The sequence below is a fragment of the Bemisia tabaci genome, chromosome 9 (genome assembly GCF_918797505.1).
Source record: "Bemisia tabaci chromosome 9, PGI_BMITA_v3".
Classification (NCBI taxonomy): domain Eukaryota; kingdom Metazoa; phylum Arthropoda; class Insecta; order Hemiptera; family Aleyrodidae; genus Bemisia; species Bemisia tabaci.
This window is the reverse complement of record NC_092801.1, coordinates 4,663,581-4,687,589: the sequence shown is the minus strand read 5'-3', so window position 1 is coordinate 4,687,589 and position 24,009 is coordinate 4,663,581. Positions and strand designations below refer to the sequence as shown.

The 24,009-nt window shown below is 41.2% G+C and overlaps 2 protein-coding genes across 5 annotated transcripts in view; one reads left to right on the top strand and one right to left on the bottom strand.

Moving 5' to 3' along the window:
- Nucleotides 1–24,009, top strand: part of Mctp (multiple C2 domain and transmembrane region protein) — a 338,130-nt gene that overhangs the window by 80,924 nt on the left and 233,197 nt on the right. The gene's annotated exons all lie outside the window — the stretch shown is intronic.
- The window catches only part of LOC109041622 (uncharacterized), a 92,794-nt gene that overhangs the window by 5,872 nt on the left and 62,913 nt on the right, over nucleotides 1–24,009 (bottom strand). The window contains exons 1-2 of one of the 2 annotated variants that reach the window (XR_011900547.1): nucleotides 22,358–22,384; nucleotides 7,775–8,336 (exon numbers count right to left, since the gene is read on the bottom strand). The exons of the other annotated variant lie outside the window; for it this stretch is intronic. The gene's annotated coding sequence lies outside the window, so the exon portion shown is untranslated. Of the gene's footprint in view, nucleotides 1–7,774; nucleotides 8,337–22,357; nucleotides 22,385–24,009 lie in introns of those variants that run through there. 2 annotated transcript variants of the gene reach the window in all.

Sequence of the window (24,009 nt, the reverse complement as noted above, 5' to 3'; positions counted from 1 at the left end):
TTTTTGCACCTTGAAAAAATCGAAAAATTGTCGATTTTGGGGTAAATTTGGCAACAATGGATAAAAACTATATACGAAATGATAGCTCTTTTTATGTTCTATCGACTCAAACAAACCGCACCTTCGTATCTTCAATTGCTCAAAAGTTATGGGGTTTAACATGTTTCAACTTTAAAAAATGGCAACGTCGCACTCGGGGGGCTGGGGACTAAACCAACCCCGGATTTGGAGACCGGAAGTGCCCCTCTATCACTGGTATGAATTTCGTTAACTTTTGAAACGGGCAAATTTGGGGGGTCCGTGCATAGAGTCCTTTCGATACTGGGCACTGGGGTTTTCGATTTCATGAAGTTCGGAGTACGAGATCAATGCAAGGACTGATCTTACGAGCTCAAAGGATAAGGCACTTGGGAAGAGAGCAACTTTAACGCAGAAATACGATTTATCTTCTCGACCAACGAGCTGAACATGACCTTTCTCTTCGACCTTAGACGGGCGAAACAGTTCCGTTTGAAGCACTTTCCAAACGTAATGAATACCATTTTTTATTTAAGGAAGAAGGTAGAAGAAGTTTCTTTTTGTGAGGTACTACGTCGTCGGATGGTGGTGATGACATTAATGTTGACATTATTGAAGGTCCTGAAGTGGATGCCGATGGCCCAACTTCTGAGCGTTTATCAAAATGTGAGGCCTGAAAGATCATCTCACGGTATAGCGTTGCGGATTGTGAATTAGGCTTTGAAATAAACACGATTTTGCGATTAATGGATATCTGTTCGGCGAATTCGGCTACGTTGTATCCAAGATCATTTATTTGTAAGAGTGTCCTTTTCTAAGACATCTTCACGGATGACAAGTAGGGCGTTGATCTGGTTCTAGCGCTTCGTGACTGCGTTGTGGACATATATAACTGCCGCTGTACAGCGGTTACAAGACGGGGTTTCTTCTCATCGTCTATCAGTGGCGTGGCGTGCTTTCCGATGGATCGATTGTTATGCCATTTAAACCTATGGAAAAGGATCGATAAACTGGGTGTTCGCAGCGAACACCTTAATAATCGATTTCTTTACCGTAGGTTTAAAATGGCAGAACAATCGATACATCGCAATTCACGCCACGCCACTGTCGTCTATATCTGAAAACGCACGTTTTTCTGCCGCGCTTGACCGATCTGTGATAATCTGGTCGGTAAGACATGAGTTCCTTGTCAGGATCAATATCCATGATTTGATATGCCAGGTCATTTGCATAGGTGGAGTTCATTTTCTTTTAAAGAAACATCGACAGGCGGCAATTCCATCACTTCATCCGGATTTTCAACTTCAATCTCCATTTCATCAGCGTCTCTTCTACGCATTTGATATAACCGTATGGGGGACTTAACTGCGTCACAGGTTTAGCAATCGAGACAAACGAAAACTATGTGCATTAAGACATGAGCCGCGAGACCCATAAGAATACATGCTCAACAGGGCTCACGTCATGATGCACATAGTTCCGTTTGGAAGAAATACGTCCGAAGAAACATGACCTAATGCCGCGCCGGAGCTCGTGTCCTTGAGCCGAGGAACGGCGTCCAATTAAAAACGCCTTCAATTTAACTTGATACCGTATGCTTACTCCAAAGGCCGAATAGTTGCTTGTCGGATTTTTGCTCCTATCGCTTGAATCCTCCCACCGTGTTACAAATTATTGATCCCGTCGTTTGGACTATACTCTCAGAGTGCGGAGAGAGCAGTGATTACGGTGAAATTTCACGTATTTTTCACCTGAAATTCCACGTGAAATTTCATTAAGTTTTTGCAATATCATGGAAAATAGGCTGAAATTAAAACTATTGAGATTTCTACTATATTAAAGGAAAATTTCATGCGAAATTTCATCCTTGAAATTTTACATCCTCATTTTTTATGAAATTTTCCATCAACAACCGGAGAGAGCAGTGATTGCAGTGAAATTTCACGTATTCTTCACTTGAAATTCCACGTGAAATATCAGGAAGTTTTCTGGATATCATCGAAAATAGGCTGAAATTAAAATTATTGAGATTTCAAAGGACAATTTCATGAAATTTCACGCGAAATTTTATCCTTGTAACTCCAAATTCTTATTTTTCATGAAATGATTCATCCCAGTGGTCTGCGTTTTGTAGGGCTTGGCTTTCGTTCGCCTTGGATGGCCTCGGCGAGATGACTTTGGCATTATTAGAAGAGATCCTAGTTAAGTCGGGGGGGGGGGGGGGGTCTTGGTTAATTCGATTAACTGCCGGGTGGGTCGTTGGTGGCTTCTTAAGGAGAAATTCCGAGTCGGGGATTAGTGCGAGGAAACGCCAAGAGCCAAACAATTTAGCAGTCCGGACCTCCCCGAAAATTGAATAGATTATTTGGATCTCATTTAGCGAACTGGAACCAGCGCGATTACAGTGTTTTTAAAATCGTTCAACTTCTCCTTCTATTTTACAAATACTTAATCTACACTGGAAAAAAAAAACACATTGGATCTAGAGTCCTGGCTCTTAGAAACATCGACAAGAAAAAGTAATCTTGATTCAATCAGAATCTAGCTTAAATCAAGAACCAAGCCTCTTAATTTAAGGGTATAGGCCAAAGCCCTTTCTAAGGTTCTATTTCTTTATTATTAGTTACGTTTCTAGGGATTTGGCTATGATAATTACTCAGCCATTGTTCAGAAGGGAAATTCTCTTCTAAAGATTGTTTGGCTTTTTTACGGGTGGGTGACGGGGAAGAAACTATATCCGAGTAGGGTCTACGCAAATCATCGATAGTGTATTGGTGTTTCCTGTTATTGTCAGTTCCATCTGTTTCTAATTGATTATATTTATTTTTTAAAAGCGGAAAATTACTAATATTAAGTTTATTAATATCAAAAGGTTGTCCTTCTTTCAATTTAGTCTGTATAACTACTAAACGGGCGTCCAAATCTAATCATTAAGAGGGTTCTTCTTTTATTTTCTGTACTTTAGAAGCTTCTTTAAAAGAGAGGTTTTCGGAAGACATAATTTGTTTAATCACTTTTTGTTTTATCAACTCAGGGAAGGCATTAGAGGATGTAAGGTGGGCTTGTTGACAGTGATAGCACTTTACTTGGTTTGGGCATATATCATGGGCTGCGTGGATTTCAGTACATTTGTGACATCGGGGTTGGCTTTTACATATCCGATTGCCATTAAATTCAGAGCGGTGCCCATAAATCAGGCAGTTATAGCATTTTATCAAATTGTAAATGTATGGGGTGGTAGAGGTTGCCACAATTCAACACGAGCTTTATTTCGATTATATCGATGTATCGATCAGGACGATGCCCCTCGAACTGACAGCCTTAAAGCGCAAATAGTCCCATTTGTGCTTTTGGGCTGTGGACTTGGAGGATTTGCGCTTATGGGCTTGAACGCTTTGTCCATTGCAACAACCCGCTCCCACCCGTAGAATCCCTCGACATCCCTATAGTCTTCTTTATCTACAGCTTTGTTGATCAATTTCAGTAATCGGCCCGCTGTTGCTTTTAACTCAAACCGATTAATGTTCAACAAATCCTTCGGTTTGTGTTTGTGAAGCCGAACATCTGTGTCTGCCATTTTAATGTCTTTACAATTTATCTTGTGTCTTTCATAAAATCTTTTGATATACTGCTCGTGGAATGGTTAATCTTTTGGAAGGTTCATAGCATTCCATCTCACCCTATTTCCTCCTCGCCACTTTATATGCTATCCTTGAATCCATTACAGACAAATATTCTCTTGATTTTTACTTTTATTTTAGGATCCATGATAATTTTGCAATTCTTACATGTTTGTTGTTTCTGATCATCTAGTTTTCCCTGCATTTCTTTTTGCTCTTCTTTGCCACGTTGTTTTGTGTTCGAGCTTCATACCTACAGTTTATTCTCTCGACAAAGCTTATCGCGACTCACAAAACTGCAAATATAGCTCCAACACAAAATGACCTAACAAGCTGGAGTGATCAAAAAGAAACAAAGGACCGAAGATGGGAAAACAACCCCCGAAATGGTCGTCGTCTAATAATAAAAAATAAGATAAAACCAGGAGACCAGGAACAGAAAGGTGGTAAAAATTCCAAAACTATAATATTTATATATACAACGGAGGGTATAGAATCAATCGACAAAATACGACCGACTCACATGTTTGTCGATCGAATCGCGGCGATCGGTTCACGTTTTGGCTCTTCGATCGATTCATGTCGATCGAATGTACGACAGTTCACCGCGGGCATTTCACCGCGCGACAATTCACCGCGGACATTTCACCGCCGCGACTTTTCTCCGCCACGACTTTTCACCGCCACGATTTTTCACCGCTCCACGACTTTTAAGGGGATTCCGCATATAATATTTTCACAAATATTTCCTTCACACTTATCCAGGCTTAGGACTGGCCAATACATGAAAAAGTTGTATATTGGGCGTGTTTAAAATATTTGTGAAGCACCGCTTCGAATAGACTTTTAAACTACGAAATTGATAAGAAAAATAACACTTCATATTTCCGAGACGAAATGCTTTGATTAAAATATTTGTGAAGCACCGCTTCGAATAGACTTTTAAACTACGAAATTGATAAGAAAAATAACACTTCATATTTCCGAGACGAAATGCTTTGATTAAAACATTGAACGCTGCTTGCTGATTCTACATCTGATAGATATTTTTAGGAGTAAAACTGCAGGTTGTGAGCCACTCCCCTCAAAAATTCGAGGGTACCCCTGTTCGCAAAATCTTCGCAGACTTCTTTCAATCGATCTGTCAATTTTCGATACTTTTCCTTTTGCTGATACGGTTTGTCTGCCGGCAAGGATGTCCTCGAACCTTAATCTGATCACTTTTTCTCTTTCTTGAAAGCGTTTATGACCTTCCACACAGTTTGAATAGTTTGGCACTGAGAAAGTTTTTTCTCAGTGCTGTATAAATACCCTTTATAAACAACTTGCTGCTTTCCTTTAGAGCTATTAACAAATTCCATAATTGCACCAAAACTTAAACACCTTTTCAAAAATTAAAATTTCATCAATAATTAAAATTTACCATACTAATCAAATCAATTGTTGAAACGAACGACGAGAACAAGTTCTGTAAAACAACGCACTACACACATTTCAGTCCGACAGTTAATATCGGACTGCGATGAGTTTCGTATCACGAGAGGTCATTTTGCAACCCTTTCGCATCTCTTGGGTTTTCCCTAAGACCGCTCAGGTAGACAAGGGTCATCCACCTTTGTTTACTCCCTTTCCCATTCTCCTTTCTGCACTGCCTGGCATTGTGGCGGTGAAATAAAGTGGCGGTGTAAGGTCGGAGCGGTGTGAGGTCGCGCGGTGAAATGTCCGCGGTGAACTGTCGCGCGGTGAAATGTCCGCGGTGAACTGTCGCGAAACGTGTCGATCGAATCGATAGGGGTGTGTTTAAATTAACCATCGACCGATTCACGTCGAATAATTCTCGTATTCATTTTTCGATCGATATGTCGATCGAATCGACACCGGTTTTGTAATGATTTGTTTATCGATTCACGTCGATCAATTCGTGTTTTCATGTTCCGATCAATTCATGTTGACCGAATCCATACCCTTTAAGACAACCACGCAACACCGGAAAAAAAACACATTGGATCTAGAGTCCAGACTCTTGAAAACATTGACAAGGAAAAAGATTCTTGATTCAGTCGGATTTTTGCTTGAATCAAAACGGAATCCGCTTAAATTGAGGCTTGGTTCTTGATTCAAGCCAGATTCTGATTGAATGAAGAGTGCTTTTTCTTGTCGATGTTTTTAAGAGTCTGGACTCTACACTGGTAAAAAAAAACACATTGGATCTAGAGTCCAACACTGAAAGAAACATTGACAAGTAAAAGTACTTTTGATTCAATCGAATTTTTGCTCGAATCAAAACGGAATCCGCTTAAATTAAGAGGCTTGGTTCTTGATTTAAATTTGATTCTAATTGAATCAAGAGTACTTTTTCTTGTCGATGTTTTTAAGAGTCTAGACCCAATGTGTTTTTTTTTTCCAAATAACTCGCCCATCGTAACACGAGGAATCGCGAAGAACCCAAATTTTTAACGGTGCGGTCTCTCTCGGGAATGGAATGGATTATTTGTCCTCTTCGACGTGGTGTCGATGAAACGTGAATTTTAAATGGATCACCGCGCGGTAACGAAACGGGAGAGGGTATCATCGGGGGAGTTCCTGTCCATTCCATTTTCGATGCATGTTTTCAATCCCCGCGTTACGGTTCCCGCATCGACACATCAGCGCCCGTTATCCGAAGGGGGCGTTGAGCGTTAGCTCATTCTATCACGGGGAGGCCACTTGAGAGTAACGAAAATTCGTCACCGAATTTCCGCCTCGGTTTAGTAGCTCCCTGGCGAGCCTAGCGCATGGTATACCGTGTATTTTTATTGACACTGTATAAAAGAGGGATGGGCGGTGTTAAACCGAGTAGCCCCAACTGTTTCGAAATTGCCTAGTTTCTGTGTTAAATCAGAAAGCTGAGCCGTATATTGCTCACTGGAAAAAAAGTCGCTTGGACCTAGAACCCTGACTCTTAAAAACATTGACAAGAAGAAATACTCTTGTTATAATCGGACTTTTTGCTTGGATCAAAAGGAAATCTACCTAAATCAAGAGGCTCGGCTCTTCGATTCAAGGAAAAATCGAATTGAATCGAGAGTATTTTTTCTTGTCAATGTTATGAAGAGTCTGCACTCTGAATTTTTGCGACTTTTTTTCCAGTGCTCGTTAAGGACCTCTAGACAAGGGTGACTACGCTTGTGTATAAGGAGATCCAGACAAGGAGTCATCACGCTTGTACATGTACATTTTACTGTAGATAAGGAGCAAGTTTCGAATAAATTCGCAATCCGACATCGAATTTCACCCATTTTTGTCGAATAATACCAGTCGAGATATCTTTAAAAGAAAAATAACACTGTTGCTCGCTTCTAAGATTTATTCATGAAAGTATTTAACGAATTAATAGCGGTAGATCAGTCAGGCTGTCTGGGCATGGCTTTGATACTTATGCTAAAGGAACAGAGTTCCTGTTAATCTCTACTCTGACATCGAACTCCACCCATTTTCGTCAAGCAAAACCAGTCGAGACATTTTTTAAAAGGAAAGAAACACTATTGCTCCCTTCTAAGATTTATTCATGAGAGTATTTACCGAATAAATAGCGGTAGATCAGTCAGGATTTCTGAGCATGGATGTAATACTTATGCTGAAGGAAAAAAGTTCCTGGTAATCTCTACTCTAACATCGAATTCCACCCATTTTCGTCAAGCGAAACCAGTCGAAACATTTTTTAAATGGAAAGTAACACTGTCTGGACATGGATATGATACTTGTGCTAAAGGAACAGGGTTCCTGTTAATGTCTACTCTGACATCGAACTCCACCCATTTTCGTCCAGCGAAACCAGTCGAGACATTTTTGAAAGAAAAGTAACACTACTGCTCGCTTCCAAGATTTATTGATGAGAGTATTTACCGAAAAAATAGCGGTAGGTCAGTCTGACGGTCTGAGCATGGGTCATCACGCTTGTACATTTTACTCTCTAGATGAAGAGCAAGTTTCGAATAAATTCGCGTAAGACTTATGTCACAGGAGCTGACTTCTACCTAATCTGCAATCCGACATAGAATTTCGCCCATTTTTTTCGAATAACACCAGTCGAGATATTTTTAAAAGAAAAGCAACACTATTGCTCCCTTCTAAGATTTATTCTTGAGAGTATTTACCGAAAAAATAGCGGTAGGTCAGTCAGGCTGTCTGGGCATGGGTAATAGGCAGGAAACAAACGCTCTAGCCACCAGCCGTCGGCGGCGGCGTGGGCTGTCCGCCCGCACCGGAGGTGGCGGCGCCCATGGTACCGTTGTTGCCGCCGCCTGCGCTGGTCCCGTTATTGCCGCCTCCGTTGAGGAGGCAGTCGGAGAGGAGGACGAAGGTGTAGGCCTTCTTGCCGTGCCGGACGATGGCGTGGCAGGCCCCGTGGGTCCCGTTGGTGAAGGGCACGCACTGCCCGTTGACGACCCGCGGGCAGACCTGCGTGTTGCGGATCGTCTGGTTGTTCATGCGCATGGCGGCGATGCGGCACCGCCTCCGGCGCTGGATGTTGATCTGGCGGAAGTTCTCGCGGAAGAGGAGGCACGGGTCCTGCTGGAGGAGGAGGGTCTGGCCGTTGTAGAGCGGCATCGGGTTGAGCCGCCCGCCGGGGTACCAGAGGACCGGCGTGTTATTGGTCTGTGACCCCCCGCCGCCGGAGGCCGAGTCGGCCGGGTAGTCCTGGTCCTGGCCCTGGTCCTGCAACAGAGAATGTTAGGGTCATTCCGTTGTTGGGAAGAGTGCGGTTGCATGGGGCATTTTTTGCCAATTAAACGAATTATTTATTATTTATTTTACATTGTGGAACCATAATTGGACAGAATTATGGCCTAAGGCCTATATAATGTACATGCTAATAGTGTTAGAAGTTCCTATAATATTTACATATTGGTTCCCCCAAGTAGTTTCCCTTTATAGACTAATTTTATAGATTAAGTTACATTTGAAGATCCTCAGTCTTCTATATGTTTATAAGTAATCTTCTTCGTTTTCCTCGGAATTGTCTATTGACTTGTCGTCGAGGGAGGAGGGTTGGGTCGCATCGAGGTTTGGTCCTGTTATATCTTCGGTTTTATTGAGGGCTTGCTGTTTCTGTTTTAGGATGGTGGTTACAAAGTCTTGTGTAATTTTCCATTTGCTTTTTGATAATGTCATCAGATATACGGTATTCTCTGGTGTTAAAGGTTCTTTCAGTTGGGAAGAGTGCTGTTGCATGCGGCAGTGGTAATGTACCAGTTGGCAAGGTGAAACTGGACGTATTTCTATCAAACGGAACTAAGCGCCAATTTGAGTTCCTTTTGAGGAATTTAGAATGCCGGATAGCGCGTTCTGTCAAACGGAACTAAACGCCATGGAAATGCATTGCGAGTATAGGACGGAATGAGCCCGACGCCTGGCTCCGCCGCCAATCCGAGCCCCCCTCTACCTTCCTCTCCCTATGGCGCTTAGTTCCGTTCGACAGAAATGCGTCCAACTAGAGTACCTTTATAGGGAGAGTATGGAATGGAGATGTTGCATGTGTGAGGGATTTACGATTTGACTGTTGATTCTTGTATAAAAGCTCGCGAGAAACACGATGGAGCCACTGGTTTTCTCTGAAATTAACTCTCAAGCTCAAAAAAAGCTCTCAAGTCTATGCCAAAATAGAGGGGATATCCCACGCTATCCTGAGAGTCCGCATCTATACATCAAGATGAACTCTCCATGCAAAGATAGGGAGCAAATACATTAGCAGGGTTACCACTTTACTTGGGAACTCCAAAACTGAAAACACGGCAACCCTGCTAATGTTATTACTATCATCTTGGAGCGCCTTCAATTTCGTATGATACTGTGCAACACCTCTGATGTGAAATAGTTGCTTGAGGCGCCGCGGCTCGCTGCTACCAGCACGAAACGCGCGATGGCGCCTAAAATCCTAAAGGGATACTGCAAGCATTGCGCAATGCCTGAAGTATCCCCTTAGGTTTGTAGGCGCCAGTGCGCGTTTTGTGCTGGCAGTATACTGCTCCACTCTGCGTTGGGCTCTAATATTTAACTGGGGTTCGGCAAACTGCCACCCATTTCCTAGAATTACGGATAAGTGCCACCCGAGTAAATTTGACAACTGCCACCCGTCATGAAAACTGCCACCCTTGTAAATATGACAACTGCCACCCGGACTGACGCGTCTCGCAACTACATTGACTACAATATACTTCTTCAACTCGTTTTGAATAGTGCAAATCAATATCGAAACTTTATCAGAATCTCCTTTCCCCGATGAGTGGCCCGGAATTTGCCATTTCAACCTGGAGCAGAGCGTATGATGAAATTGCGGACTTGGCCTGTTTATTTGTGACTCGTTTTACTTGACGTGCTTTTATACCGATGATTTGCTGGGCAACTGCAACTCTAGCTTTTAGTCAATAACTGCGACGCACTTTCTAAGAAAAAATCCGTTTAATCCCATAGACTTGTCCAGCGTGTTGATAAAAAACTTGCGAAACCGAAATTCGTATAAACAATAATTTGGACCATTTTCAAGGGTTTAAGAGCGTCTGATAAAGTACGGGAAAAAATTATAATGTCAAAACGAAACGATTGAAACGGAAGATATTGTTTCGTCAGCCACCCATACTAGTTCAATCCGCACCATTGGCTGTTCTATTCAGCACACAAATTGTAGTTTTACTTACAATGCGCATGATACACAGCGAGCATGATGCTACATTTGTAACATGCATATTGTAGTTTTGGTATCGCAGAACTTACAGAGAAAGACTTTCGGACATTGTGTATTAAAGAACAAGAGACAATTTAATTGATCGCAAATCGCACGCGTCAATTCAGGTTTTCTATAATGGTTAACTTAAAGGTGCTTCCCTGAAACAGACGTTAAATAACAACCCTTAAGGCCTCTCTTTTAAACAAAGAAGGCTTGACTGTAGGTTTCCCACAATCAGAGATGTTGCCCCAACGGAATGTAAACATTGTTACATGATTTCGTTCGACAAAAAAAGCGCAGAAATTATATTTATTCCTGGTATAGGAGAAGATAGAGGTGCCTCTTAACGTAGTCGCACACGTGGAGAGGTCTGAACGATCCATTATCTATGTTTTCATACTTAAAGCTGTGTTGAAGAATCGATTATTAAGGTGTTCGTTCGTTGGACCCACCCTGTTCATCGATCCTTTTAATGGCTGGGTAATCGATAAATCGCTAAGCTCGCCACGTCACTGAATCGCACGCACGGAAGGAAAATGTCGGTTACTCGGACCCAACAGCGGTTTACATCGAGCATCGATGCTTTATGTGTAGATAACCGATGTATTTGGAGAAGAAATCAATTCTCGATGGCTAATAAGAAATTTTCGCACCTAAACTGAAGTTGAGCTCCCACAAGAACGAAAATTTCAATTTTAGACATGAATGGAAGTTGCGACCGAGGTATCTTTTTCTAATGCGTGGGTGCTAAATGTCGGTTTTCTAGAGTCAAGAATACTCTTTCTGGCCTCATAAAACCAACAAAACCGAAACTTCGCCTCCCATGGCTCTATGATTGAAGAATATGTGCAAACACACGTCTTTAAAGCTTGATAAAGTCGTAGATTTATCCCCAAAACAATCCAGAAAATGTCACAACATTAAACTTCGGGAAACGTTGGCGTTGGCATGAAAAAATAGTTGCATGAATATAGCACCAAGAATAACCTGGGTATTATCCGTTTGCCTACGACATCTGAGTGGTGTAGTCTCAAGTACGGAGAGCATACTTTTAAGCACCCAAGGGTGGTTTCACGATAACTGGAATAGTTTTGTCGCCGTAAGAGACAACACATTTTTCGGTCATATTTTTAGTGGTAATGATAATCACTAGAATTGTTCTGCATTCATCTACATAGGGTTACGTACTATAACGCTTATCAAAGATTTATCGCTTTACTTTTCAATTCTAATATATAAATGGCCGAAAATTTGCTCGTCGAAAATTCCGAAAATGTGCTGTCTGTTACGCGGTAAAAATTCAGCGTAACAGACAGCACATTTTCGGAATTTACATAGTATTATTTGAGAAGTACAGCAATAAATTATTAGAAAGCGTAATAGTACGTAACCCATTGAAGATTAATGCCAAAAAATTAGAGTGGTTATCATTACTACTAAAAATCTGATCGAATAATGTGTTGTCTGTTACGGCGACAAAACTATTCCAGTTATCGTGTAAACACCCACAAGTGAAATTCAATTAAATACTTTCATTGTCATTTTAAACCCATACACAACGAAAAATGGAGATGAGCTGTTCTTGGCGCGTTTTGCAGGTCTGAATAGAGTCCCTTTATACTGAGAGTCAAGACAAGTCGGCTCATGGATGTCACAAACGGAAATAAAGATTACAGAAATTGAACGTTTTTCGTAATCTTTGATCGGCCCATTCTCAAATGCCTTTCTCCGTTCCTCCTCTCATTCCGTTTGTTCCTTGCCGAACCCGTAATTCCCTGGTCCATTCCAGATTATAATCTTTGCAATTGGTGAAAATGTAATCTTTATGTTTGTGACACTGTGGAGGCCTAAAATACGGGAACCAATCAGAAATGGATTCAAATTGTCTTGACTCTCAGTAGAGGTTCATCCCTGAAATAACCATTTTCTATTCGAAGGGGCAGCTCCGAAATCGGGCTATCGATCCCGACTCGATGCTCGGAGCAACAGTGTCAGCGGACGACGTGCTATGGTAATTAGCGTTCTCCGCCGTTCGCTTTGCACCGATGTTCGTCCGATAAATCATCGGCGACCACGAAAGTCACGACAAATCGTCCTCCCCCCTGACGTAAGGGCGTACCTTCATGTCCACATGAGCTCCGGGAAGCATGGAGTTATACGGAGAACAGGGATCATGTGGAAATCGAGTTACGGCGTTACGTCAGAAGAGCGACGAAATGTCCGTGACAATCGTCCCTCGTATCATCTCATCAACGCATAGGGAGAAGGATTTCCCTTTCGACTGTGTCGACCAATTTACGGGGTTTGCATAGTACGTCGTTTCCCGCACGAAGGAACGTAACTGCATTTCAATGTTGCCAAATTTCCCTTCGTAAATTGCATTTTAACCTGAAAAATCTTGGGCATTTCTGACTGAAAATTTCACAGATTTTTCTTCCGATTTCATGCAAAAATCAGACAAATTTGGATAAAAATTGCACACTTACATTTTTGTAAAATAAATTAATTGTTGGAGTCAATTTGGCAACCTTGGATTGGAGTTACGTTCCTTCGTGCGGGAGATGACGAGTAGCCATACACTGAGGGAAAAAAGAAACACATTGCCAACCACCACCACCAAAAAAACCACGCCTTTATTACGTCGAATTTCTAAGTTAAAATTGGTAAGTGAGTGCTTTAGTCTCCTGACAACAGAATTGCGATCTCAAAGTTCGAGAAAATTACGAGTAGCCGAATAAGTGCACTGGGAAAAAAAAAAACATATTTGGTCTAGAGTCCAGACTCTTGAAAACATTGACAAGAAAAAATAGTCTTGATTCAACCAGATTTAAGCTTAAATCAAAAGGAAATCCGCTCAAATTAAGAGGCTAGGTTCTTGATTTAAGCTTGAATCTGATTGAATCAAGACTATTTTTTCTTGTCGATGTTTTTTAGAGTCTGGACACTAGATCCAATGTGTTTTTTTCCAGTGTGTAACCAATTTATGCGATATATCGCATGCCGTTCGGACACAAAATAAGGCATCCATCGAATCACCTTAAGTCTCAATTTTCAATTTTCCTGAGAGCTCGAGCATTTAGTTCATCCCAAACCAACCTCCACACACTATTACATCGAGCGTAATTCATCCCTCTATCATACGCGCTCTCCTTGAAAAGGTCAAATGCAAATACGTCTCGTTTGCTTGGTTTCATCCCTTTGGTTCTCGATTAGTCGATTGCGAAAATAATCGCCCACTCAGCTCTCCGCCCGATGAAACGTGGCTTTTCTCCCTCGGAAGCCCGAGCAGCTGTGACAAGCTCAAGCTCCCGAAAGTCCGGATGATGGATGTTTCATAAACGACGCTGAGCGACCACACATTCGCAATTTTCTCGTCGCCGCGACACGCCGGTTAACAGGTGGTTCTAGTCACTTGAAGTTCGAAACGGGATTTTAGGGACGAGTTTTCTAACGTTCGCCATGTCTTCGCGAATATTTGGCTCGACAATATGCGTGATAGACAACCCGAGAAATCGTGGGAAAATGGATTTAACAGCGAGAATAGTCACTTGAAGTTCAAAACGGGATTTTAGTGACGAGTTTTCCAACGTTCGTCATGTCTTCGCGAATATTTGTCTCGCGACAATTTGTGTGATAGACAATACGAGAAATTGTTGGAAAATGGATTTAACAGCGAGAATAGTCACTTGAAGTTCTAAACGGGATTTTAGTTTTAGTGACGAGTTTTCCAACGTTCGTCATGTCTTCGCGAATATTTGTCTCGACAATTTGCGCGATAGACAATACGAGAAATGGACCACTAGACAAGGTACGAATTTCAGCATTCTGATACTTGTGTCTTCACCAAAATCTCACGTAAAACACGATGCGCACATCGAAAATTACCGAAATCAACTCGTTCCGAAGATATTTAATGATTCTTGGTGTGTGAATTGAAACCATCCGCTCATGAAAACTCAATGCTCTACGTGATTCACATCGCGCTCTAAACGTTGACATGACAGTATCTGCGATTTAAAAATCTGGCAACCTCGATCTTGACGCTCTGGTTCAGCTAAAGAAAATTGCTCATAGTTTGGACAACACATGGTGGGAAATGAACATTGCTCGATTGAGGAGCTCGCCGAAACCGTTGTAGTGCGCGATTTGACTCACGTAGAGCTTTGAGTTTCTTGTGAACGGGCAGTTCAAATTCCTCGTAACCAATGTGAAATAAAAATGCTAAAATCTCCGTTAGGAGTTGGTTTCCGTTATTTTCGTTGCGTGAATCGGTTTTACGTGAAATTCTGGTTAAGAAACATGTATCAGGATGCTTAAATTCGTACCATGTCTCGTGGACCATTGTAGGAAAATGGATTTAACAGCGAGAAAGTCTGTCACTTCGTGACGTCATCGGACGGCAAATCCCATGCTACGCACTTGTATAGGTCAGCAGATCAGGTCAATTTGCCGTATCACTTCTAAGGAATGCCCATTTTAGAAACCGAGGATACTCTCATGATCAATATCACTCAATGTGATATCCTCTCAAACATGATTTTTACTAAGTTTGACATTTTAATCGCAGTTCAGCAAATTCGGTAATTTCGTTGTATCTCCTTTATGAATTGTCCATTTTAAAAACCGAGGATATTCTCATGATCAGTTCACTTAATAATGAAACGAAAATTGAGCCCTACACTTAAAAATTATTTATGTTCTCCTTGTGCTGGGAGAATAGCGCGGATCGCTCGCCGGACAGCGGCTCAGCGAGGAGGAAATGTTGTGACGTCATAGGTTAGATTTTGCTCTTGTTTCCCGTGTGAACCGCGGCCAGCCCTAGATTGATCAGCACTTTTCGTGAGATGCTATTGGCGTAAAGGGGCAGGACGCGCGGGACGTAGGAAGCGGCGGTGCACGGTGACGCGCGTTTTCCGGAAAATTTCTAAACTCAGTCGTTCATGTTCGCCGGGATGGGAAATGTCGCGATTCCGTGTAATGTCCAGGTGCACGTAAAATTCCATCCCTGAGTCCTCAAAGTGTTTTTCGGCGGTGTCGAATCAACCTCCGTAGACCTCTGGAATAGAGGATCAGCACATTAGAGTCGTCCGGCCGTTGCCCCCGCCAAGTCACTGAGTGCGGTTCAACCCTTCCATCAACGTTTTGAGTGAAAATTCGTCAGCAGTCTCCGCGAGACCCCCGGCATAGAGGATCAGCACATTAGAGTCGTTGTTCTGAAATTTGATTCGTGTATTCTATCTATGATTATTAAATCAATCAATCATTCATTTAATCGATCAATTGTTGTCTTGTCATCATTCAACCATGTGAGCTATCCGTGGCTCCTAAAATTCGCGGATTGGTGGAGACCTCGCCTTTTAGGCGCCCCCGAAATATTCACGCTCTTTACGCCCCCAGAGCGAGCCCGTGTCAAGTGCGTTGTCGGGCGTGATTTAGCCCTTTCAATAATTTATCCTTAAACATGATTTTTACGAAGTTTGACATTTCCAAATTCTTAATTGCAGTTCAGCAGATTAGGTAATAAATTGTGTTGTATCTCCTTTATTAATCGTCCATTTAAAAACCGAGGATAATCACATGATCAGTTCACTCAATTATTTATTCTTAAACATGATTCTTACGAAGAGTCTGACACCTGCGAATTTTTAATTGCAGTAATAGCATAAAGATCCGTATATCATCCGATTATGACCCGATTGACTGTTGAAATCCGTGCTGCCTTGTATAAGAAAAACGCTTTAACTCCATCCGAGAATTTGCATTTTTCTCTCCGCGAATATTTGTTCGAACAACCTGCGCGGAAGACAGCATTTGATTTGAATGGAATATTAAATCGTAGCCGCTCCTGCCTTTCAGTGAGTTTTCACTAGTTTCTATCGATATGATGAAATTTCATACCGTCTGTCAAGGTCAGAATAAGCTACGATCTAAAACTGGAAGTTAGCCTTTTCGTAAATTAGCAAGTAAGTAGCATCCTTTGAAATTTCGGCAGTGTTATCTCTATTGAAATTCTGTGTACTCTCGAAATGTTTCGAATCTCTGCCGTATTTTTTGCCAAAAAAATGGTTGCGTTTTACTGGCACGAAACTCACAGTATACTTCCACAACCCACTATAAAGAAGGGGACTGCTCGAACTGGCGATTGTAAATGGATCCATTTTATTAAGATGTATTGATATATGGAGCCTTCAAGAAAGAAGAATAGCGCATTCTTCATCACAAATTGGATTCTCTTGAAGTTATTAATTCGTAGGTTTCAAAATGTCTTTCAATTTTTCTCCAATTTTTTTATCATTTACCTAGGCAAGAATTCGTTGAAAACCTTGCCAAGTGTCTCGTTTATTTACCTTATTTTAGTCTGATTCAGTTTTACGTTCAAAATTAATTTTGTGTGTGAATCATTTCAAATACATAAACCCAAAATGATTAGACAAGATGATGTCATCTTAAAGCTGGAAAATTTCAGGAATCTCTTCACTCCCATGAAGCAATAATGCTTTAAATCAAACTCTGGCTCTTTGGGACGCATATTTCGGCGCGTCATATAGTTCCCAATGAGCGATAGTATATATTTATTACTCTCGCATCTTTTTTGGTGCTAGAAATGAACCGCCTCGAGAAAGGCAATGACTTCTTTTTTATCTCCCTCTCTTTTTTCCAACTAGAACCGGATCACTCAACGCGACTTCACAATTTTACATACCTCGAAACATCATTGGTTAAGAGACAATTACAGGGCTAGCAAACAAGTCGAATGTTCTAAGAAAGATCTTTGCCGCATACAGCTGTTATAAAAAAAAAATAATAAACAAGAAACTGAGCGTAATAAAGAGGGACATGAAATGGATGATATTGATAGTGATTACCTTGTTTTGTGCGAGTGAAATGATCGTGTTTTGTGGTGAATTTTCTGGGTCCTGATGAAAGCGCAACTCTTCAAGTCCGTTCGTATCTGAGCGTGAAACTTTAAAGTAAAAAATACAAACGTGAAAGTCACTCAACACTCAAAACACGTTGGTCTGGATCTTCGGTCTCTAATCGAGAACTTATAGGTCCTGCGGGCAAATTTTTGGAACTTATAGACAAAGCTGTAGACAAAGACGACAAAAGAGATTTAGAGGAATCCTATTGGTGGAAGCAGTTGGCAATGGACATGGGAGGTACGTAATGGACTAACTAACGGCAATCAATTCAAGACCATATAGTTAGTCCATCATTTTCTTCCTTACACTGGAAAAAAAAACCACATTGGATCTAGAGTCCAGACTCTTAAAAACATCGACAAGAAAAAGAACTCTTGATTCAATCAGAATCTAGCTGAAGTCAAGAACCAAGCCTCTCAATTTAAACGGATTTCGTTTAGATTCAAGCAAAAATCCGATTGAATCAAGTGTATTTTTGCTTGTCAATGTTTTCAAGAGTCTGGACTCTAGATCCAATGTGTTTTTTTTTTATTTTATTTTTTTTCCCAGTGTTATACCAAAGTTAGGGGCAAAATACCCTCTTTAATGGAACACATCCTTTTTCTAGACGTCTAAGCCTCTGTGAAATCATGCACTGAGAGTTATTTCTCACCTTCGGTTAAGATCAATGACCGATCCGGATTCGACCTAGCGACCGCGCAAATTAATTCCTTTTCGCGATCGTTTCCCGCCCGTAAACGTTCTCTCTTTGTGTCGCCGTCCTCTTCATTCAAGTCGCGTTCATTCACGTCAATTTCACGTCACTCGAAGACGAGTAATTTAGCGGAATTTGTAAGACTTACAGCCAACGTGTATTTTAGTCCTGAAGTTAAGCGTTACCGTCACCTAACAACAGGATTTGAACTTCGGCACGGTTCAATGAAAGCAATGAAAACGCTGACTGAATTATTCTATTGTCACAGGAAGGGGATAAAACCCAACGGAGTCGAACTTAGGACTTAGTTCCACTTAGGACTAGTGGACTTAGTTCCAACTAATGAAGTAGAAACTTAACTACCAAGATTGAAAGCAACGAAGCGTGGTTGAAGTTCAAGGAATGATTCATGTACATATTTATTGTTATAAAACTTCTTTATTTGTGTAACATTTATGTAGAATTATAGACACAAATTCAACATCGAAGTAACCTCTACTTTCTCCCAAAAGACCCGGAGATAATATTATACCTTCGAAGCTTTCTAGGACTACTGGAAATAAGGATTCATACACACTCAACACAAAGGAAACTATTCTTAGCGGATGGAAAACTTCAGTTAAATGTACAAGTATATTGATAATATAATTTACACGGGTATATCGTTCAACACTACCCTATGAAACGAGCTTACATATTTAGGACATCGTATAGAATGCTAATACGTGAAATCTTTCACGGTTCTAGTTCAACACTTCCCTATGGAACGAGCTTACAGCTTTAAAACCTAGTAGGGAATGCAGATACGTGAAATGATTAGTCCAAAGCCTTGTTCGCACGAGCGCGGTTCGCGGAGCTTATAAGGCCTTGTCCACACGAGCGCGGTTCGCGGAACTTATTTCGAGGAACTTGTTCCTGGAACAATAGTTTTTAGCTGAGCTAAAAACTTATTCCTCCAAAACCCGGAACTTCCCCCGTACTCCGAGCTTCTACATATGTTTCTTTTGATGTGAATTTGTTTGTTTTTGTTTTTTACGTCCTTTATATGCGTCTTGACATTTATTTTTGTTACTTTGGCGGCCGTATTATAATCTATTATTTTGCAATAATTGTATAGTTTTATTGAAGTTCCGGTTCCAGTTCGGACGAACCCGTGTGGACAGCATGCCTCGTTTCAAGGAATAAGTTCCGGGAACTGAGCAAGTTCGAGGAATAAGTTCCGCGAACTGCGCTCGTGTGGACAAGGCCTAACATATAATTCGGGGAACTTGATCCCGGAACAAGTTGAAGCTGAGTCAAAACTTTTTCCTCCAAACCCCGAAATTTCACCCGCACTCCGAGCTTCTGCGTCTCTTTCTTTGTGAATTTGTTCGCTTTTGTTTTTTACGTCCTTTATGTCTTGACTTTGTTTTTGTTACTCTCGCGGTAGTATTATTTTGCAGTAATTGTATAGTTCAACATTGAAGTTCCGGTTCCAGTTCGGGCGATTTCGTGTGGACAGCGTGCCTCGTTTTAAGGAACAAGTTTCGGGAAACTGAGCAGTTCGTCGAATAGTTCCTCGAACCATGCTCGTGCGGACAGGGCCTAACACTAATCATTTTAGATTTCTGCTTCTTTCTAATGATTGACCAAAAATGTACTTCGCGTTTGGTTACGGCTTTTGTCATTTTCCGAATAAAAATCAACACTGGAAAGAAAACACATTGGATCTAGAGACCAGACTCTTGAAAACATTGACGTGAAAAAGAACTCTTGATTCAATCAGATTTAAGCTTAAATCAAAAGGAAATCCGCTCAAATTCAGAGGCTTGGTTCTTGATTTAAGCTTAAATCTGATTGAATCCAGAGTATTTTTCTTGTCGATGTTTTTAAGAGTCTGGACTCTAGATATCCAGTGTGTGTGGTTTTTTTTTTTTTTTTTTATCCGGTGTTGATTCTTACAAAGGATTTCAAGTATCTGTCACGGCAGAGATGGTAGATATCAACCTACCTCGCCGTTTAAAGTAAAAAATCTCCAGACGAGAATTTTAGTCGAGTCAACTGGAAATCTCTTCAAAATGACAAATTACCGTTCAAATTAAGAGGCTTGGTTCTTGATTTAAGCTTAAATCTCATTGAATCAAGAGTATTTTTTCTTGTCGATGCTTTTAAGAGTCTACACTCTAGATACAATGTGTTTTTTTTTTTTTTTTTTTTTTTTTTTTTTTTTTTTTTTTTTTCTTCCGCAGTGAACTTTTCTCATCTCTCCAGCAATAGTTTGAAACGGTTACAGGTCAATTTACCTACAAACTTTTGACCTACGGCACATTTTACCTACAGCTTTTTACCTACGACATTTAAACCTACAACATTTTATCTACAAAGCATTTTGCCTACGAAGCAATTTACCTGCAGTTTTTCTTGCCTACAAAACATTCAACCTACAATTTATTTGTGTAGATGTGAGCTGTGTAAAAACGGACTCTATTTTGAGAGATTTTAGGGGAGGAAGTAACCACCAAGAGACTTACTTACTTCTCTTACAGGTCGAAGTTGTGCGCACACGCGCGGAGATAATCTAGTTGTCTCCCAGCAGTTTTCATCGCCTCATACCGTCCCGCTAGCCGGTGCAGTCTTTCGTTGACACGCCGATATTTTGACCTTTGCGGCATTTTGACAGTTCTTCCCATCTCGACCTCCATGATCATGTTCTCCACATCGTCATTCTCTTTCCTCAACTCTCTGAGAAAATGATAAAAAGAGGGGTGGTTCTTCCCCACTAAATCATTGAACCGGTGGTGCCACCCTTCCGTAAGATTGTTTGTTCTGGGTTCATTATTTGCGATAGCTTCAAATTGGTTCCATAAAGCGGGTGCGTATTGGGGAGGAGTTCTTCGACCACGTCTTCGTCTGATTCCTTTGATGTAGACTCTTTCGAAATAATCCGCCAGGTCTTGTAAATTATCGGGAAGAGTCTCGGCAAGGGCATCGAACACTTCTTCTACGTCATCTGGTGGTACAAAAGCCACACTTAACATGCAGTGAACTGCAATCTTTAATTCTCGATTTTCGGGATTAATGTAGGCTGCTTGTAGGCCAAGTTCCTGAACTTTCCTGTACGAACTTTGTCCCAGATGGTAAAAACACAGCCGCACTTGCGCATTTGGAAACATTCTTCTGCCTGCATTGATGATTGCCTTTTCGAAATCGCTTATAAGCGTGTCAGGCGCTGCAATGTTAATTCCTCTTGCATTGCAATGTGCAACGACTTCTCTCAGAACTTGATAATACGTTTCTTCTTCCTTATTTTCGACTAGGGCATAAACAAGGGGAAACGCCGAATCCTCAATCATCCCGTGAATTGTAAAAAGTTGATGAAAGATAATTGGTGTGACTTTAAAAGTTCCGTCCATGAACCAGGTCTGTGAAGCTCCAAGAACCCTCAAATTCCTGTCTGAAGCGAAAATTAGGATAGTAGAGGCATCATCGTCATCTAAATTTTCGTACAAGAGGAAGGGCTCATTTTTCAGTGTGGTGCGATACTCAGGAGGAATGTTTAACTCTTGTGGATTGGCAGGATTTGGCGGGAGCTCGGCTTGCCGTCTCCGGTTCATTGTTCTTCTCAGAGAACTTCGTAGTGGAAGTTGAGCTGTGACGACTGATGTCACTTGACTGAGCTCATCCCTCAAAATTAGTGTAGGAGCTGCATCTGGGCGCTCTGCCGCTAAACCTCTAAGATTGTTAACCACTTCTCGGGCAGCCACCGCGTCCTGGTTTGGTGCGTGATTGTGAGTAGTCTGCTTGACGACTGTCAGCGGGTTGTTTGTACTGACTGCACGGCCTCGGCAAAATTCTTTCCGTTGAGCGCAATGCCAATATGTTCTGAACTGACGTGAGATTTGCTTGTGATACACAAACCCGTCTACGGCTAACAGCCTCCCCCCTCGCGTGGTTGTTATTAACTTTGCCATTTTAATTAAGTTTAAACTAAAATTTTTAGAAAAAAAAAGTTAAGAAAAAATAAGGTTAGAAAAAAACTGGAAAAAGTGCGCCAAATATATGCTTTTGTTGCCACAGAAACAAACTTGGGGCTTCTCTTACAGCTGTACACCATAGCGACCAAATAGCCATTCCCATTTAGCCTTCCCATTTAACTCAATTTAAAAGAAAACAAATTTTTTCATACAATCTGGCAGCTATGCTGGAGAGCAATTTCACTCGTAGGTGAAATTGATAAATTGTAGGAGAAATGTTTCGTAGACAAAAAAAAATGCAGGTAAATTGCTTTTAAGGCAAATTGCTTTGTAGATAAAATGTTGTAGGTTTAAATGTCGTAGGTAAAAAGCTGTAGGTAAAACGTCACGTAGGTCAAAGGTTTGTAGGTAAACTGACATGTAACCGTTTGAAACAGACCCACCATTTTTGCCATCCGCAGAGTTTGGTCTCGATAAACGCTGAACGCTGCCGCGCTTTGCCGCACGGAAACGAACTCGAACGGTAACAAGTTAAACGAATGAATGTGCCAATCACTGTTCCGACGCGGCGCAGGGGGATTAGATGTAGTACGGGTAAAACCTGTAAGCGACCGCCCCTGCGCTACGCCTTTGGTAAATACAGGCTTGAATGTCACGGGCAGCGGACGTGATTGTCTCTGCAAATTGATCGCTGTTACGATTCGTATTCCTCTCGCTTTGCCCTCATCGCGCTACCCACACGGTGAAGCTACAAATAGAGTCTCTGACCAGCCGAAAGAAGAGAATAAAGTAGATCAGGGTGTCTACAAGTCCGGAATTTCCGGAAATAGTACGGATTTTTTAAGGGCAGTCCGGAAGTACTGAAAAAGTGCGGAAATTCTGCAGGAGGTGCCGGAATTTCTCGTCATTTTTGTCGCGATTCAAATGAGAAATTCTTTGTGAAATTTTTCGCATTTTGTCAATTAAAGGAACTGAAAAAATACTGAATTTTTCTGTTGAGGAGGCACTGAATTTCTCGGGAACGTACCGAAACAGTATTGTAAAGAAAGTTTTCTCTAGTTTTAAGAAATAGACAAACGAATAAAACGATCTAAACACATTTTAGTGCTGATTTCCTATGTACAGAACTAAAATAAATTTCAACCATGTTTTTCGATATACCATAACTAAAGTTACATTTTTGAAAACACACAAATTTTGATAAAAGGCCTCTCTACCGAAGTAACACATCCACTGCTGACTTCAAATCCGTCTCCTGAGCGCGTCGGAGTTAGGTTTGAACCCATCGAGCAACTATTCGCGCACAGGGGATATTGTGATGCATACCCAGTCTATTTGAAGGCGTTTTAACTTGGGCACGTGTCTCTACACTGAAAGAATTTTTTCTTGCGATAGATATGTATCATTTCGATAAGTCAACGGCAAGACGTTAAGAAAGACAATACGCATAGTTCCTTGTCGGTAATTTTTATTCATTTATTAATATATTTATTAATTTTTTTTTTAATCCGTGCGAATTTCACTTGAAGTCTGTTTGAGTTAAAGAAACGTTGTGTTATTGTTTCTTTTAAAATTCCATTTAAAGATGACGAAACAACGTTTCTTTAACTCTAACATTGAGAGTACAAAGACCCTACTTGGTACCATGATTACTAAATTGACGATTGTAACTCAATATTTTTCCCAACTTGCGTCTGAGATTTTTCCCGGGACGAATCCCATAGAAACGTCCCGTGAAGACAAGACCTAAACTGTGTGCTGCTTCTCATGGGATACATAGATTATACATCGTTGATTTTACCGACTTGGAAGAAGAAAGAAAATGAAGAAGTGACAAAGCACTTACTTGGGTATGAGGTCAGTTTGGAACACTTAATAATAACTGATGGTTAAGACGCGCCACGTTTAGATTTTGTTTTCACAACTTTACTAGACACTTACAACTTAGTTTGCAACTTCACCGTCACACTTCTCACACGCAGAGGGTATCAGAGGGTAAATAAGGCTAGAGGCAAACCGTACCCCCTCATTTCCTGCCTTACACCGTCAATCCACGATTTAGCAGGGCGTCCTCCACGTCATTTGCGAGAGAGGA